The sequence below is a fragment of the Aegilops tauschii genome, chromosome 3 (genome assembly GCF_002575655.3).
Source record: "Aegilops tauschii subsp. strangulata cultivar AL8/78 chromosome 3, Aet v6.0, whole genome shotgun sequence".
NCBI classification, from domain to species: domain Eukaryota; kingdom Viridiplantae; phylum Streptophyta; class Magnoliopsida; order Poales; family Poaceae; genus Aegilops; species Aegilops tauschii.
In genome coordinates, this window is record NC_053037.3 from 345,011,137 (window position 1) to 345,030,614 (window position 19,478).

General features: G+C 49.2%; 1 long non-coding RNA gene across 1 annotated transcript; it reads right to left on the reverse strand.

Annotated features, from left to right (window-relative positions):
- Positions 1 to 921: 921 nt before the first annotated feature.
- LOC141020994 (uncharacterized) lies at positions 922 to 3,751 on the reverse strand. The gene is made up of 2 exons (XR_012180989.1): positions 3,236 to 3,751; positions 922 to 1,191 (listed from the first exon to the last, which is right to left on the reverse strand). It is a non-coding gene; the product is annotated as an uncharacterized lncRNA (long non-coding RNA).
- Between the last annotated feature and the right edge of the window lie 15,727 nt (positions 3,752 to 19,478).

Below are 19,478 nucleotides of genomic sequence, written 5' to 3' on the forward strand. Positions count from 1 at the left end.
TGTTGGAGGGCGGTCGCCGGGCTTCAAGGGAATGAAGGACAAGAAGATGAAGATCCAACCCTGGGTGTAGCCTGCTTGGGAGGCAGCGGCGGTAGCACGGGCATCGCATCGAGCTTGTGCAAACAGACAGTCGCAGCTTGCAAGAGCAGCATGTGCAACGAGCATTTACATAACATCCCTGATTATATCCAATTCAATTGTTCAATTTCTAGCCAATAGTTAAACCTGACAGTGTTGTAAAACTGCTTGTATGTAGGGAATCTATGAGAAAATGAAACCAATTTCTGCTTATTTTATAACTCACCCAATCAATACTGAACTGACTGAACCTGATGTATCTAATCAAGTTTCTGGTGCAAACATACAAGCTCATGTTGTTCTTGAGCCTGAAGTGTCTAATGAACAGACTGCTAATGAAGGATTCGATGCAAACATTTTACATGCTCCTGGTGATGAACATATAGTGTCTAATGAGGGATCTAATGCAAGCATTTTGCAAGCTCCCATTGAAGGATTTAGTGTCTAATGATGATCTGCTATGTTGAGAGAGACATAGAGATTTGTAGGCATTGATGACAAACAAATTATAGTACATTTTCATGGCTTGAGGAAACGTTGAGGCCATCTACCAGAAAGTCCCCGTATCATGACAATGTAGCATAAATACTTTTCTAATCTGTTGTTTGAAACTATTGGCATACTTGTGCAGGATAGATATATTGATATGCAGTTTGCGCACTGTTTATAGGTGCAATTAGACTTCTATATTTTCAGTCAGAGAACGAGTAATTCAAGCAGGTACAGACCATGTTAGTAGTCCTTGTACACCATTGTGGCACCCCGGCTCAGAGAAACTAGAACGCCCCGTATTCCAGCCCAGAGATCGAGGAGAAGTCTTCTGGAATACGGCACTGCTTAGCATAGAACAAACCAGCTTTCTATTATTACACGAGTATGAATACAGGGTCTCCGATATTACAATGAATAACATCAGCACAGCGACACCAAGCCATCCTCAGTTGCTCTATGCAATCAACAGAACAACTCGAAGCAGCAGAATAACTCTAGCAGCGGAACAACGACAACGATGGTGAACTCCACTCCGCAGGGACTCTGGCTGGAACGCTTATCCTAGCTCGCGAACACAGGAACAACACCAAACAAGCAAGCAATCTAGCCACGACCTGCAAACTGGCATGACACGCCAGGTCAGTACATTGAATGTACTTGCAAGCTCACAATAACCAGAAGCATTCAAGACAAACAACAGCATGGCAATTATAGGTTAAGCAGGAATTATCATGAGATCATCAGGATAACATAACATGAACATAATATCGCTAGAACAATATGATCATGGCATGAACATATAAATCTGATGATACTAGCATGCAACATGATGACACTACATGCACCATTTATTCTGCTCGGAATACCATCACATGCATCACTTACCAACCTCGGACATCACACGATCATCTCAGGATCAAATCAAGCTTGGTATAAACAATACCGTAGTAATCATTAAATGACCACAAGGAGCTTGATCTTTACCCATGATTCTCGCACAACATCACGAATATCCAACAACTCGGTATCCTCGATACCACGGTGATCACTCCGGCGAGCACAACCATGACCAGCACTTGGTCTCAAACGGTGATGTTTCCGGCGATCACAACCAACTAATCTCATCATCGAACCGAGGTTGTTATCAAGCACATTATTATTATTACTGTTGACCCATAGTGTGACCGACTACGAACTGGGCCCTTATCCGCGGGCGCGGCTATCGATAGATTTAATATACACTCTGCAGAGGTTAGTACACTGTACCCACACCACAGAACCCATGGCCTCGCACTCCCATTCGGGTGGACCAACGGCGTTCCGACAAAACTGATCTACTTCCATGACACTCTCCCGTCCACTCCGACTCACTCCCCATTGGGCTAGTCCTGGGTGGCCCCGTGTCTACCAAAGACACAACGACCACCGTCGTGGTCCGTCCCAAACAGGGAAAAAAGCGCTTATCATCCAACTACGGGCACACAAGGTTATGTCTGCTTATCGGGCCAGGGTACGCACGCCCACAACCTTCCCTAGTTGGAGGCACCGGTGAGAGGCACGACAATAGACCCAGTTAGGACCCCCCCATAAGGCAAGTGTGGTTGCACTGGTCAGCTCGATTTGGTGGCACCATGACTCAGCCAACAGTTGTTCAAGTTCACTTTAGTCCGGTTAAACTTGAATGCAATATGCTAAGCCATGATAAAATAACATGATGCAATTACAACGCATGAACATGATATCAACGTAATCATGAGGGTACAACATAACTATCCACCATATCACCATATCAACAATGAATCATATCCATCTGAGCATAGTATAATGACGAGCATGAATATCACAAGTACAACACTACTCACAGAAACCTAGCATGACCACTAGCATCAACAATAAATATCATGCAAGACATATCAACCATGCTACTATGCAATCATTTAACCAACGGGATGCAATGGAACATGCATAACAACGGTACTCGAGATAGACGGCAGTCATGCACCGAAGACCATCACCAACATCAACATGTACTACTAGCAAGCATAAGCATATGAAAGGAATACTAGCAACTATCAGGGCATGATAACCAGGTGCATAACAACATAGCAAACATGTAAATACTAACCCAGAAGCATTACCGAAACGACGATAACCATATTTTAAACAAGCAATCATTTAATAAATATTCAAGTTGAAAACCATGGCTACTGCATTACTATCATGCAAGTGGGTATTATGTCTTGCCTGGGGATGAAGAAGGCACCGGGGAGAAGTGCGGTGAAGCCGCGGAATGATTTGCCGGAAACAGTTCTCTCTTAGAGGGGCTGTTTGCGTGCAAGGGCAAAAAGGTCATTTTCAGAATGTCTAAACATGATGAAAATGATACCAACGGAACGGGCTCGACGAGACGAAGAAGTGAGCGCTGGTTTCACCTCAATCGGAGTTACGGTTGCGGAGTTATGAGGTGTAGAAGAAGAAGGACCCATCTGTGAATATTTCTTCAGCAAACAGGTCCCTGAGTGGATAAGACAGAAACGGATTTCAGAAAATACGCTTTCTGAGTTAGAAAACGTATTCCGGGCTGATGAAGGAAAGAAGTATGCTTTCGAGCAAATGAAAGTGTACAAATGGGAGTAGGCCTTCGGTTAAATGAAAACGCACTCACCCGGGGCGCTTCCACTTATCCACGTCATCAGCGGCGGGGCCGGGCTCCTGGGTCACTTAGAGGTGGGGCCCGCTGTTGATTCTCTCTCCTGCCTCGTTCCTTCTTCTTCCACCCGCGCTCGAGAGAGGCAAAGACGAGGCCGGCCGCCTTGACGGCGAGTCCCGGCGACTCCGGCCATCTCCCGCGGAGCTCGGCACACCGGCGTGCTCGGGAAGAAGCGGCGCATTTGATGGCTTAGGGCACGGCCACCGAGGTGCACCGAGGCGAGGGCAGTTTCGAGGACGGCGGACGGTGGCTACGGGCGATGATGGACTTGGCACCCAGGCCACCCGAGGAGGAGGAGAAGATGTGGGGAGGTTCGGGATGCTCCGGGCTGTCTACTGGAAGTGGAAAGAGGGAGAGGGGGGCTCGGACTCGAGCTAATTTAGGAGGAAGACTGTAACAGCCATGGTGGCGATGGGGGTCGAGGAGAGCGGCTCGAGCTCGGGCAAGGCACTAGGGAGGACTAGAGGAGCGAGGCGAGGCTGGTGGTGAGGAGAGACGGGGTCGGGGAGGCCTATATATAGCCAGGGCGAGGGAGAGGGAGTGTCGCGCTGGCGTCGCCGCGGACGCGTGGCCGGCACCGCGGACGCGTGTGCGTGCACTCGTGCTCGGGGGAAAGCGACGGGGAGACACAGGGAGGAGCCCATGGGGCAGAGGGAGCCCACGGAGCACGGGGAGGAAGAAGACGACGACGAACAGAGCCAAATGGCCACTGTTCACCCGTGGTCACGCGGCGGCGAGTGTCGGTGAGCAAGCGGACGGAGGGGGAGAAGGGTCAAGAGAGTGGGCGACGACGAGGGCTATCTTCTGGACACGCTCACGCGCGCGAAGCCGACGAGAGGGGGAGGGGCCCGAGCAAGAAACCATCCAGCTCGCGTCCATGGCATGCCAGAAAGGTGGTCACCGCGCGCATTGGTGCACACAGTGGCACATGGCCGGCCAAACGATGTCTGGGGGTTTGTCCTTCCTGGGGAGGTTGCAACTAAGGTGGTAGTTCGGTTAAAAGTGCTCTGGTTAAATGGTAAGCAACCTCCGAAGTTTACTGCAGTATACTTGGCCGTGAAACAGTACTCAGCCGAGGTAAGATTAGAGGCAAACGAGTTGTGTGGTAGATTTAGGTTAGGAAGGACTACCATACTGGGGAGTTTGGCAGGAAATGGACAAAGATTTAATGCACTTGCTTTGCAACTGCATAATCTGATCCAGAAACTTGAGCAAGAAGGTACACTCACATGGAGTGTCAAATTGAGCTCAAATTGGGCAAGGCAGAGTCATTTGGTCCTATGAATATTCTCAAAAAGTCTCATACCAATTGGCCAAGCCAAACTGGTACTTGCTTCACAAACATCTCCTCTGGACAGAAACTTGCAAAAATTCTTGAGGAATAATGGCTTGATGAACCATGCCCAAAATGGGTGGAGGTAGGTGATATGGATAATAGAAGGCATAGAAAAATTGGCATCCATAATGGAGCAAGATAAAATATACTTGCTTCACAAACTGAAATTTTGGTAAGAATAAAAGAATGGAATATGAGCTCACATGGAGGCATGACATGAGCTCTACTTTGGTGGAGGGCTATGATATGATGATATGAGGGATAATGCAAAATGTAAACTTATTTGGATATGCCTAGCTTGCACATCCTTCACAAAGCTCTCCCGACCACTCCGACTCACTCCCCATTGGGCTAGTCCTGGGTGGCCCCGTGTCTACCAAAGACACAACGACCACCGTCGTGGTCCGTCCCAAACAGGGACAAAAGCGCTTATCATCCAACTACCGGCACACAAGGTTATGTCTGCTAACCGGGCCAGGGTACGCACGCCCATAACCTTTCCTAGTTGGAGGCACTGGTGAGAGGCACGACAATAGACCCAGTTAGGACCCCCCCATAAGGCAAGTGTGGTTGCACTGGTCAGCTCGATTTGGTGGCACCATGACTCAGCCAACAGTTGTTCAAGTTCACTTTAGTCCGGTTAAACTTGAATGCAATATGCTGAGCCATGATAAAATAACATGATGCAATTACAATGCATGAACATGATATCAACGTAATCATGAGGGTACAACATAACTATCCACCATATCAACAATGAATCATATCCATCTGAGCATAGTATAATGACGAGCATGAATATCACAAGTACAACACTACTCACAGAAACCTAGCATGACCACTAGCATCAACAATAAATATCATGCAAGACATATCAACCATGCTACTATGCAATCATTTAACCAACAGGATGCAATGGAATATGCATAACAACGGTACTCGGGACAGACGGCAGTCATGCACCGAAGACCATCACCAACATCAACATGTACTACTAGCAAGCATAAGCATACGAAAGGAATACTAGCAACTATCAGGGCATGATAACCAGGTGCATAACAACATAGCAAACATGTAAATACTAACCCAGAAGCATTACCGAAACGATGATAACCATATTTTAAACAAGCAATCATTTAATAAATATTCAAGTTGAAAACCATGGCTACTGCATGACTATCATGCAAGTGGGTATTGTGGCTTGCCTGGGGATGAAGAAGGCATCGGGGAGAAGTGCGGTGAAGCCGCAGAAAGATTTGCCGGAATGTCAAAAAGGTCATTTTCGGAATGTCAAAACATGATGAAAATGATACCAACAGAACGGGCTCGACGAGACGAAGAAGTGAGTGCTGGTTTCACCTCAATCGGAGTTACGGTTGCGGAGTTATAAGGTGTAGAAGAAGAAGGACCCATGTGTGAATATTTCTTCAGCAAACAGGTCCCTGAGTGGATAAGACAGAAACGGATTTTAGAAAATACGCTTTCTGAGTTAGAAAACATATTCCGGGCTGATGAAGGAAAGAAGTACGGTTTCGAGCAAATGAAAGCGTACAAATGGGAGTACGCCTTCGGTTAAATGAAAACGCACTCACCCGGGGCGCTTCCACTTATCCACGTCATCAGCGGCGGGGCCGGGCTCCTGGGTCACTTACTGGTGGGGCCCGCCGTTGACTCTCTCTGCTACCTCGTTCCTTCTTCTTCCTCCCGCGCTCGAGAGAGGCACAGACGAGGCCGGCCGCCTCGACGGCTAGTCCCGGCGACTCCGGCCATGTCCCGCGTAGCTCGGCACACCGGCGTGCTCGGGAAGAAGCGGCGCATCCGATGGCGTAGGGCACGGCCACCGAGGAGCACCAAGGCGAGGGAAGTTTCGAGGACGGCGGACGGTGGCTACGGGCGATGATGGACTTGGCACCCAGGCCACCCGAGGAGGAGGAGAAGATGTGGGGAGGTTCGGGATGCTCCGGGCTGTCTACTAGAAGTTGAAAGAGGGAGAGGGGGGCTCGGACTCGAGCTAATTTAGGAGGAAGACCACGGAAGCCATGGTGGCGATGGGGGTCGAGGAGAGCGGCTCGAGCTCGGGCAAGGCACTAGGGAGGACTAGAGGAGCGAGGCGAGGCGGGTGGTGAGGAGAGACGGGGTCGGGGAGGCCTATATATAGCCGGGGCGAGGTAGTGTCGCGCTGGCGTCGCCGCGGACGCGTGGCCGGCACCGTGGACGCGTGTGCAAGCACTCGAGCTCGGGGGAAAGCGATGGGGAGACACAGGGAGGAGCCCACGGGGCAGAGCGAGCCCACGGAGCACGGTGAGGAAGAAGAAGGCGACGAACAGAGCTAAATGGCCACTGTTCGCGCGTGGTCACGCGGCGGCGAGCGTCGGTGAGCAAGCGGACGGAGGGGGAGAAGGGTCAAGAGAGTGGGTGACGACGAGGGCTATCTTCTAGACATGCTCACGCGCGCGAAGCCGACGAGACGGGGAGGGGCCCGAGCAAGAAACCATCCAGCTCGCGTCCATGGCATGCCAGAGAGGTGGTCACCGCGCGCACTGGTGCACACAGTGGCACACGGGCGGCCAAACGATGTCTGGGGGTTTGTCCTTCCTGGGGAGGTTGCAACTAAGGTGGTAGTTCGGTTAAAAGTGCTCTGGTTAAATGGTAAGCAACCTCTGAAGTTTACTGCAGTATACTTGGCCGTGAAACAGTACTCAGCCGAGGTAAGATTAGAGGCAAACGAGTTGTGTGGTAGATTTAGGTTAGGAAGGACTACCATACTGGGGAGTTTGGCAGGAAATGGACAAAGATTTAATGCACTTGCTTTGCAACTGCATAATCTGATCCAGAAACTTGAGCAAGAAGGTACACTCACATGGAGTGTCAAATTGAGCTCAAATTGGGCAAGGCAGAGTCATTTGGTCCTATGAATATTCTCAAAAAGTCTCATACCAATTGGCCAAGCCAAACTGGTACTTGCTTCACAAACATCTCCTCTGGACAGAAACTTGCAAAAATTCTTGAGGAATAATGGCTTGATGAACCATGCCCAAAATGGGTGGAGGTAGGTGATATGGATAATAGAAGGCATAGAAAAATTGGCATCCATAATGGAGCAAGATAAAATATACTTGCTTCACAAACTGAAATTTTGGTAAGAATAAAAGAATGGAATATGAGCTCACATGGAGGCATGACATGAGCTCTACTTTGGTGGAGGGCTATGATATGATGATATGAGGGATAATGCAAAATGTAAACTTATTTGGATATGCCTAGCTTGCACATCCTTCACAAAGCTCTCCCGACCACTCCGACTCACTCCCCATTGGGCTAGTCCTGGGTGGCCCCGTGTCTACCAAAGACACAACGACCACCGTCGTGGTCCGTCCCAAACAGGGACAAAAGCGCTTATCATCCAACTACCGGCACACAAGGTTATGTCTGCTAACCGGGCCAGGGTACGCACGCCCATAACCTTTCCTAGTTGGAGGCACTGGTGAGAGGCACGACAATAGACCCAGTTAGGACCCCCCCATAAGGCAAGTGTGGTTGCACTGGTCAGCTCGATTTGGTGGCACCATGACTCAGCCAACAGTTGTTCAAGTTCACTTTAGTCCGGTTAAACTTGAATGCAATATGCTGAGCCATGATAAAATAACATGATGCAATTACAATGCATGAACATGATATCAACGTAATCATGAGGGTACAACATAACTATCCACCATATCAACAATGAATCATATCCATCTGAGCATAGTATAATGACGAGCATGAATATCACAAGTACAACACTACTCACAGAAACCTAGCATGACCACTAGCATCAACAATAAATATCATGCAAGACATATCAACCATGCTACTATGCAATCATTTAACCAACAGGATGCAATGGAATATGCATAACAACGGTACTCGGGACAGACGGCAGTCATGCACCGAAGACCATCACCAACATCAACATGTACTACTAGCAAGCATAAGCATACGAAAGGAATACTAGCAACTATCAGGGCATGATAACCAGGTGCATAACAACATAGCAAACATGTAAATACTAACCCAGAAGCATTACCGAAACGATGATAACCATATTTTAAACAAGCAATTATTTAATAAATATTCAAGTTGAAAACCATGGCTACTGCATGACTATCATGCAAGTGGGTATTGTGGCTTGCCTGGGGATGAAGAAGGCATCGGGGAGAAGTGCGGTGAAGCCGCAGAAAGATTTGCCGGAATGTCAAAAAGGTCATTTTCGGAATGTCAAAACATGATGAAAATGATACCAACAGAACGGGCTCGACGAGACGAAGAAGTGAGTGCTGGTTTCACCTCAATCGGAGTTACGGTTGCGGAGTTATAAGGTGTAGAAGAAGAAGGACCCATGTGTGAATATTTCTTCAGCAAACAGGTCCCTGAGTGGATAAGACAGAAACGGATTTTAGAAAATACGCTTTCTGAGTTAGAAAACGTATTCCGGGCTGATGAAGGAAAGAAGTACGGTTTCGAGCAAATGAAAGCGTACAAATGGGAGTACGCCTTCGGTTAAATGAAAACGCACTCACCCGGGGCGCTTCCACTTATCCACGTCATCAGCGGCGGGGCCGGGCTCCTGGGTCACTTACTGGTGGGGCCCGCCGTTGACTCTCTCTGCTACCTCGTTCCTTCTTCTTCCTCCCGCGCTCGAGAGAGGCACAGACGAGGCCGGCCGCCTCGACGGCTAGTCCCGGCGACTCCGGCCATGTCCCGCGTAGCTCGGCACACCGACGTGCTCGGGAAGAAGCGGCGCATCCGATGGCGTAGGGCACGGCCACCGAGGAGCACCAAGGCGAGGGAAGTTTCGAGGACGGCGGACGGTGGCTACGGGCGATGATGGACTTGGCACCCAGGCCACCCGAGGAGGAGGAGAAGATGTGGGGAGGTTCGGGATGCTCCGGGCTGTCTACTAGAAGTTGAAAGAGGGAGAGGGGGGCTCGGACTCGAGCTAATTTAGGAGGAAGACCACCGAAGCCATGGTGGCGATGGGGGTCGAGGAGAGCGGCTCGAGCTCGGGCAAGGCACTAGGGAGGACTAGAGGAGCGAGGCGAGGCGGGTGGTGAGGAGAGACGGGGTCGGGGAGGCCTATATATAGCCGGGGCGAGGTAGTGTCGCGCTGGCGTCGCCGCGGACGCGTGGCCGGCACCGTGGACGCGTGTGCAAGCACTCGAGCTCGGGGGAAAGCGATGGGGAGACACAGGGAGGAGCCCACGGGGCAGAGCGAGCCCACGGAGCACGGTGAGGAAGAAGAAGGCGACGAACAGAGCTAAATGGCCACTGTTCGCGCGTGGTCACGCGGCGGCGAGCGTCGGTGAGCAAGCGGACGGAGGGGGAGAAGGGTCAAGAGAGTGGGTGACGACGAGGGCTATCTTCTAGACATGCTCACGCGCGCGAAGCCGACGAGACGGGGAGGGGCCCGAGCAAGAAACCATCCAGCTCGCGTCCATGGCATGCCAGAGAGGTGGTCACCGCGCGCACTGGTGCACACAGTGGCACACGGGCGGCCAAACGATGTCTGGGGGTTTGTCCTTCCTGGGGAGGTTGCAACTAAGGTGGTAGTTCGGTTAAAAGTGCTCTGGTTAAATGGTAAGCAACCTCTGAAGTTTACTGCAGTATACTTGGCCGTGAAACAGTACTCAGCCGAGGTAAGATTAGAGGCAAACGAGTTGTGTGGTAGATTTAGGTTAGGAAGGACTACCATACTGGGGAGTTTGGCAGGAAATGGACAAAGATTTAATGCACTTGCTTTGCAACTGCATAATCTGATCCAGAAACTTGAGCAAGAAGGTACACTCACATGGAGTGTCAAATTGAGCTCAAATTGGGCAAGGCAGAGTCATTTGGTCCTATGAATATTCTCAAAAAGTCTCATACCAATTGGCCAAGCCAAACTGGTACTTGCTTCACAAACATCTCCTCTGGACAGAAACTTGCAAAAATTCTTGAGGAATAATGGCTTGATGAACCATGCCCAAAATGGGTGGAGGTAGGTGATATGGATAATAGAAGGCATAGAAAAATTGGCATCCATAATGGAGCAAGATAAAATATACTTGCTTCACAAACTGAAATTTTGGTAAGAATAAAAGAATGGAATATGAGCTCACATGGAGGCATGACATGAGCTCTACTTTGGTGGAGGGCTATGATATGATGATATGAGGGATAATGCAAAATGTAAACTTATTTGGATATGCCTAGCTTGCACATCCTTCACAAAGCTCTCCCGACCACTCCGACTCACTCCCCATTGGGCTAGTCCTGGGTGGCCCCGTGTCTACCAAAGACACAACGACCACCGTCGTGGTCCGTCCCAAACAGGGACAAAAGCGCTTATCATCCAACTACCGGCACACAAGGTTATGTCTGCTAACCGGGCCAGGGTACGCACGCCCATAACCTTTCCTAGTTGGAGGCACTGGTGAGAGGCACGACAATAGACCCAGTTAGGACCCCCCCATAAGGCAAGTGTGGTTGCACTGGTCAGCTCGATTTGGTGGCACCATGACTCAGCCAACAGTTGTTCAAGTTCACTTTAGTCCGGTTAAACTTGAATGCAATATGCTGAGCCATGATAAAATAACATGATGCAATTACAATGCATGAACATGATATCAACGTAATCATGAGGGTACAACATAACTATCCACCATATCAACAATGAATCATATCCATCTGAGCATAGTATAATGACGAGCATGAATATCACAAGTACAACACTACTCACAGAAACCTAGCATGACCACTAGCATCAACAATAAATATCATGCAAGACATATCAACCATGCTACTATGCAATCATTTAACCAACAGGATGCAATGGAATATGCATAACAACGGTACTCGGGACAGACGGCAGTCATGCACCGAAGACCATCACCAACATCAACATGTACTACTAGCAAGCATAAGCATACGAAAGGAATACTAGCAACTATCAGGGCATGATAACCAGGTGCATAACAACATAGCAAACATGTAAATACTAACCCAGAAGCATTACCGAAACGATGATAACCATATTTTAAACAAGCAATCATTTAATAAATATTCAAGTTGAAAACCATGGCTACTGCATGACTATCATGCAAGTGGGTATTGTGGCTTGCCTGGGGATGAAGAAGGCATCGGGGAGAAGTGCGGTGAAGCCGCAGAAAGATTTGCCGGAATGTCAAAAAGGTCATTTTCGGAATGTCAAAACATGATGAAAATGATACCAACAGAACGGGCTCGACGAGACGAAGAAGTGAGTGCTGGTTTCACCTCAATCGGAGTTACGGTTGCGGAGTTATAAGGTGTAGAAGAAGAAGGACCCATGTGTGAATATTTCTTCAGCAAACAGGTCCCTGAGTGGATAAGACAGAAACGGATTTTAGAAAATACGCTTTCTGAGTTAGAAAACGTATTCCGGGCTGATGAAGGAAAGAAGTACGGTTTCGAGCAAATGAAAGCGTACAAATGGGAGTACGCCTTCGGTTAAATGAAAACGCACTCACCCGGGGCGCTTCCACTTATCCACGTCATCAGCGGCGGGGCCGGGCTCCTGGGTCACTTACTGGTGGGGCCCGCCGTTGACTCTCTCTGCTACCTCGTTCCTTCTTCTTCCTCCCGCGCTCGAGAGAGGCACAGACGAGGCCGGCCGCCTCGACGGCTAGTCCCGGCGACTCCGGCCATGTCCCGCGTAGCTCGGCACACCGGCGTGCTCGGGAAGAAGCGGCGCATCCGATGGCGTAGGGCACGGCCACCGAGGAGCACCAAGGCGAGGGAAGTTTCGAGGACGGCGGACGGTGGCTACGGGCGATGATGGACTTGGCACCCAGGCCACCCGAGGAGGAGGAGAAGATGTGGGGAGGTTCGGGATGCTCCGGGCTGTCTACTAGAAGTTGAAAGAGGGAGAGGGGGGCTCGGACTCGAGCTAATTTAGGAGGAAGACCACGGAAGCCATGGTGGCGATGGGGGTCGAGGAGAGCGGCTCGAGCTCGGGCAAGGCACTAGGGAGGACTAGAGGAGCGAGGCGAGGCGGGTGGTGAGGAGAGACGGGGTCGGGGAGGCCTATATATAGCCGGGGCGAGGTAGTGTCGCGCTGGCGTCGCCGCGGACGCGTGGCCGGCACCGTGGACGCGTGTGCAAGCACTCGAGCTCGGGGGAAAGCGATGGGGAGACACAGGGAGGAGCCCACGGGGCAGAGCGAGCCCACGGAGCACGGTGAGGAAGAAGAAGGCGACGAACAGAGCTAAATGGCCACTGTTCGCGCGTGGTCACGCGGCGGCGAGCGTCGGTGAGCAAGCGGACGGAGGGGGAGAAGGGTCAAGAGAGTGGGTGACGACGAGGGCTATCTTCTAGACATGCTCACGCGCGCGAAGCCGACGAGACGGGGAGGGGCCCGAGCAAGAAACCATCCAGCTCGCGTCCATGGCATGCCAGAGAGGTGGTCACCGCGCGCACTGGTGCACACAGTGGCACACGGGCGGCCAAACGATGTCTGGGGGTTTGTCCTTCCTGGGGTGGTTGCAACTCAGGTGGTAGTTCGGTTAAAAGGGCTCTGGTTAAACGGTAAGCAACCTCTGAAGTTTACTGCAGTAAACTTGGCCGTGAAACAGTACTCAACCGAGGTATGATTTGAGGCAAATGAGTTGTTTGGTAGATTTAGGTTAGGAAGGACTACCATACTAGGGAGTTTGGCAGGAAATGGACCAAGATTTAATGCACTTGCTTTGCAACTGCATAATCTGGTCCAGAAACTTGATCAGGAAGGTGCACTCACATGGAGTGTCAAATTGAGCTCAAATCGGGCAAGGCAGAGTCATTTGGTCCTATGAAGATTCTCAAAAAGTCTCATACCAATTGGCTAAGCCAAACTGGTACTTGCTTCACAAACATCTCCTCTGGACAGAAACTTGCAAAAATTCTAGAGGAATAATGCCTTCATGAACCATGCCCAAAGTGGGTGGAGGTAGGTGATATGGATAATAGAAGGCATAGAAAAATTGGCATCCATAATGGAGCAAGATAAAATATACTTGCTTCACAAACTGAAATTTTGGACAGACTCAAAGAATGGAAGATGAGCTCACATGGAGGCATGACATGAGCTCTACTTTGGTGGAGGGATATGATATGATGATATGAGGGATAATGCAAAATGGAAACTTATTTGGATATGCCTAGCTTGCACCTCCTTCACAAAGTTTCATTTGGGCATGTGGCAATGATATGGACAGGAAAAGGTGTCCAAGGAGTTTGAGGTCAATGGGAAAAGGAAAATAGCACTTGCTTCACAATGTGCCATTTAGGGCAGAATAGGAAATGAATTATTTGAGCATGATGATAAACATGACAAATGAAATATTTTGCCATATTTGAGAAATATATGACCCAAACAATTTATGAGAATTATTTAGGAATTTTAGGAGTGATGGAAAAAAAGGTTGCTTCACAACCTAGGGCGATTTGAGTTATTCCTTTAATAAAAAAGGAATATTCCCAATGAAAAGTATATTGGGATTTGGGCTAGGATGAAAATGACAGGGTCTAGGGAAGGATTTGGGAATGACAAGCCACTCTGGAAACAAAGAAGAGGGCATCTTCTTCAGTTTCCAGACCACAAAGCCACGGAAAAAGAACAAACCTTAGAAAAACAAAAGAAAAAGAAAGGGCCGAAAATTAGGCTGTCACAACCATGTTGCATTTTGTGTTTTTTGGTGCTTACATCATTTAGCGTTTTATAATCTGAACTACTTTGGATCATTAGCTGGATTTCAAAGTGCATGTAGCTTCACATTTCTCAAGTTATGTTGATTTCCGGAGTGCAATTGCCCTCGTATTTTTTAAGTTTAATTTTTGCCCCCGGTAACTTGAATTCGTGGATCCGCCACTACACACAAATCATACACGCAGGCCAGTACGAATTAAATGAAATGCAGGGACTTACGCTAGCTCATTGTACAGGCTCACTGCAGCTCTGCTTGCGCTTGGGATGTTCCATGTGCAAGTCCATGTTACCACTTACTTGGATGTGCAGGCCTTGTGCTCCTTGCATCCCCCTCTACATTTTTGACACGACGAATGGTTGGTCAAATAAGAGGAATCGACCTTGTTGTTGTACCAGAGGACAGATACTTACAAGGTTATACGGGTGTGCAGGATGTGTACCAGATCCCGTAGCGCCGTCATGCTTCGCTAAAAAATGGTTTTGCTTGTTTCAGATGATATCTCCAGAAGAAATAAGAGTTAAAGTTAGAGTTGCATAGGCGTGTAAGCTAAGAGAGCAGTGAAAAGGATATCCAAACATCATCGGAACAGTGCACAAGGGAGTGATATGTGGATACCTAGTTCGGACCAGCGTTTGGGCATGCTCGCCTAGCTAGAGTGCGGGTCACTTCAGAGCCATTGAGGGTGATGCGTTGGCGTTGGCTGGCCATGCACGGATGCAGATCTTGAGTGGCAGCGAAGTGCTACGATGCGGTGGACGAGACCGTTGGTGAACCCCCAACAGCCTCGGGGGGCGGAGGTGCGACGATGTGCTTGGTGAAGTAGCCCCGATGAGGTTGGAGACGGCGTAGGTGAAGTCCACCTGATGTAGTGAAGTCGGTGTCTGTGAGGCACGTCGGTTACGGCGGCCGACGTTGTCGGTGGACCACCCGGTGCGGTGGATGAGGGTGTAGATGAGGTAGCTCTGGTGCGGTGGTGAAGCGCGACCGTCGTCTTCGTCATCGTCGTCTTGCATAGAGGTGGCGAAAGAGATGAGATGAGGGGCGATTCGAACTTTGCTTGGGTTGGCGGCGAATTAGGGATTTGAGCAATCTGGGCGAGCAAGGGGACGGTGGAGATGGGAGATTTTGCAGGGCTGGAATTGGGGCCGCCAGATATTTCAATCCGAAACATGGAAGTGCGAACTTATTTTGTCGCCGTTCCTTTTTATGGGGGTGGGGGCGGGGGGGGGGGTGGCTGGGTGCTAGCGTACGTACGACACATGTGACCACCATGACACGACCCTGGTCTGCCTGGTGCGCCTCCATTTGGGAATGCAAACGAATCTTCTTTCATTTGCAAATGAATCGGTATGTATTACCATGCGTGTGTTTTCCTTACAAATAATTAGTCATTCGAAACGACATACTATAAATTAATTAATGAGTTATTTGAATTAGAGTGTGTGTCACAGAGCGATCTCCAATTCTAACGTGGATTTCGCATTTCACGGTATCCATGCTACTTTTTTAATACAAATTCATATGTATATGATGACCACCATGGTAGTGAGAAAACTTTGGATGGATTCAAACATATGACCTACAAAATAGCACAACAATCGAGTCAATGTCAACTTTTCCAAACATAGTATGGCAAGAATTCGAAATAATTACCCATATGCATGGTTCTCAGTTCAAATCTTACAATGTACACTAAATTGAAACATCAATATTAAGTCTCGTACTATCTACATTCAAATGTTGTTTTTAGCCCCCCCCTCGGCACACACGCTACATACTTCCTGTATCGGTCAATATTCCTCTCCTAACAACCTTAGGAAGCTATCGGTTTCCGATACACATTCATTCTTTCTCTCCATGATTCGATCTCTAACTCTCTCAACTACACAACCCCCTTTTTCCACTGTTACCCAATGTATCTACCTCACACACCCTCCATTGCACCCTATCCCGAGCTCTCTCTCTCTCTCTCTCTCTCCCTCCCACCCTATCTCGCTAGATACATGCATTGCCTGTCTAGCCCCCAACCTCTCGTGCGCACGCACGCACGTTGTCTATCTAGGTCACTCCCTCGAGACTGTCTCACTCTTTCTTCCGCACGGCGGGCCACACTCGCTCAATCTCACTCTCTTTATCTGAGTCTCGATTAACCTTGTTTTCTTTCACACACAAATGATATATCTCCCTGTTCGGGCCTCGATCAACACACTATACTCTCTCACGCAGATTGTCTATCTAGGTCAGTCCATCCAAGCCGCCCCCACTCTTTCGACCTCATGGCGGGCCACGCTCTCTCAGTCTCTCTCTCTCTCTTTATGTCTCGATTGACCTCTCTCTTTCTCGGACACAAACGATATATCTCCAGGTTTGAGCCCAATTCGACATATTCATATTGTATACTCGCTCACGCACATTGTCTATCTAGGTCACTCTCTCCAACCCGTCTTACTCTTTCGATCGCACGACGACCCACACTCGCCCAATCTCTCTCCCTTTATATATGTAATCGATTGACCTTGCTTCCTCCCACGCACAAAATATATCTACATGTCTATGACTGGATCATCTCTCAAGCTCTATCTTACAGCCCTCACCCTTCCCAAAAGCTCAATTGGACAATATCTCTCCAGAGCATATATATCTTTTCAATGAATGTCGGACCACACTCACTTTGTCTCTCTATCTATCTGTGTCTCGATTGACCTCGCTTTCTCATGCCGTATCTTCCACACATTGAAGCTACCTCTCCATCCCTCACAAAGCCGGAGCTATTTACATTGCGAGGGGGACTCCAACCTTGGATTAATTTGTGTAGGCATTTATTTCGGTGCGTTTAGATTATATTTTCGTAGCATTCGGCCCACAACTACTCCAAACACCATTGCAACCCCCGCACCTCCCCCAATTGATTTCCCTCTAGCTCGGTCATCGCTCTCTCGCACGTCCTTTCTCGCCTTGAATGTCGCACCATGGTATTTTTGCAAAAAGCTCTGTTTTTCTCTTTAATTACTACAAATAAGCTACAAAAACTACACACCAATAGTCCACCTGTAATGGAACAAATTTCGACCCACAAATTAAAATGCTACAAACTACACACCGAGGGGCCCACCTGTCATGAAACAAATTTGGACCCATATATAAATTAAAAATTAAAAAGGACGAGGATCGAACATGTGACCAGGGCCTTCAAGCCACACGTCAACAGGCAACATACGTAGTACAGTAATGTTTGTTGTACCCCCCTTTGTTCATATAATGTTTTTATATTACCACAACCTATTTAATGGATAACATGTAATATTATTTTTAGTACATTAGTGGGACCGGCTCGTTAGCACGTACTATTCGCCTTCACTTACTGGTGGGTTCCATGTCTGCTCTCTCTCTCTCCTCCCCTTCTATGTTTAGACGCACAGGCAAACACGAAGAAGTCGCGGGCGATGTTGCCATTGACCATATCTAGACGCGTTCACAAGTTACGGCACCAGTTTCACGTACTAGTAGTACTAGTCAATGTGTACGTGCAATGCACGTTAATTTGGAAGTATATTAAGTGCATGCAGATATTAAGTAGGATATTATTTGCATGTTATTATGTGATTAGCACTATTTTTGGCATGAAATTAACTGCACACTAAATGTGTTGAGCGCTCGATATTGAAGCCGTCTAGGTCGTTGGATGAGAAGGAATACATGTGGCTTGATGACGTTTTATATTTAATTTGATACGGCTCTAGCAGAACATTCATCGATCAAACCATAGATTTCATTCAGTCTGACTCCAACTTTACATTCATACGACGATCGATCTAAAATAAATGGAAATGATAGACGTTCGGATTTTAAGCATGGCAATCCGAACGTTTTTTATGAGAAATTTAGATTACGCAGCGACGGTGGGGCGTCTTGCAGTGGGAAGTGGCTCCTCTATCGTGCTTTGTGTGTCATCGGGCCACTGACCAACGGCGACAGCGACGACAACGGTGACGGTGGCGTCTTGCGCCATTGTTGGCGTACTCCCGGACATCGTCCCTAGCTTCAAGGAATGCCACAATATTCTGGACTTCGGTCTCCAGGAGCGAGTCAACTCGCGGGAGGAGGCAACAGGTGTTGGTGCAAGGAAGCGGTCGACGACGCCCATCCATGCCACTGAGGGGGGCACTGGCACCCACGCGGGGACAGGCGCTGGCAACGGCGCGGCGGAGACATTCGTGTGCACGGGCACCGGCATGGGCATGCACGTCAGTGCACGCGCATGCGCATGCGTTGGCAGGTGCACAGGCACCGGCACCGGCGCACGCATAAGTGCACGCGCAGGCGCATGTGTTGGCAGGTGCACGAGCACGTGAAAGTCGGCGGGGACCTCGTGGAACCCCGTGGCATCAAGCCCGGCGATAATGTGCGGCTCCCAGCCCATCAATGCCACGGGGATGGGCGCTGGCGCAGTCGGGACGACGGGAGCCGGAACGGGGGCGAGGACAGGCGCGGCGTCTTCCCGTAAGGCCGGTTCAAGCTCATCCCAAAGCACCTTATGTTCTTGAGACTCCGGCTGCGTGTCTTCCTCCGGAAATTGGAAGACTAAGGGCAGACCATCATGATGCGGCATGGCGTACGGTTAGGTCAAGCTGGTTGGAGTTGGACGATAGGAGAATCGGAGAGGAAGAGAGAAGATTGTAGCGATACCAGGTAGTGCAGGGTTGATTTTAAACTACAGCGTCGGCGCCATTAAAAGTGGGGGCAGTTGGGACGAAGGTGGGCGGCGGAGTCTGGTCAAACGGCTCGCCTCCCGGTGAGCCTGCGCAGCGGTCTGCTCGCACGCCTCCTGGTCAGCCGGTGCAGCGGTCTGCTCGCACGCCTCCCGTCAACTCACACGCTTGCTCGGACGACACCTGCCGATGAGAAGCGGGAGTCGTGGCAACACGTAAATGCCCATTGTTTGAATAGTGAAAGTGTTCACCTGAACGTGACAGGTCTTTGTTCCAAAATACCTTGGCTATTCATTTGTGCAACTTCTCATAAGCATCTTGCCTCAAGTTGAAGAAAAAAATTACGTAGGAATATTTGTGCCATATCATGAGACCATGCTCAGCTTCATGAATTTCCAGTCACTTCTGGA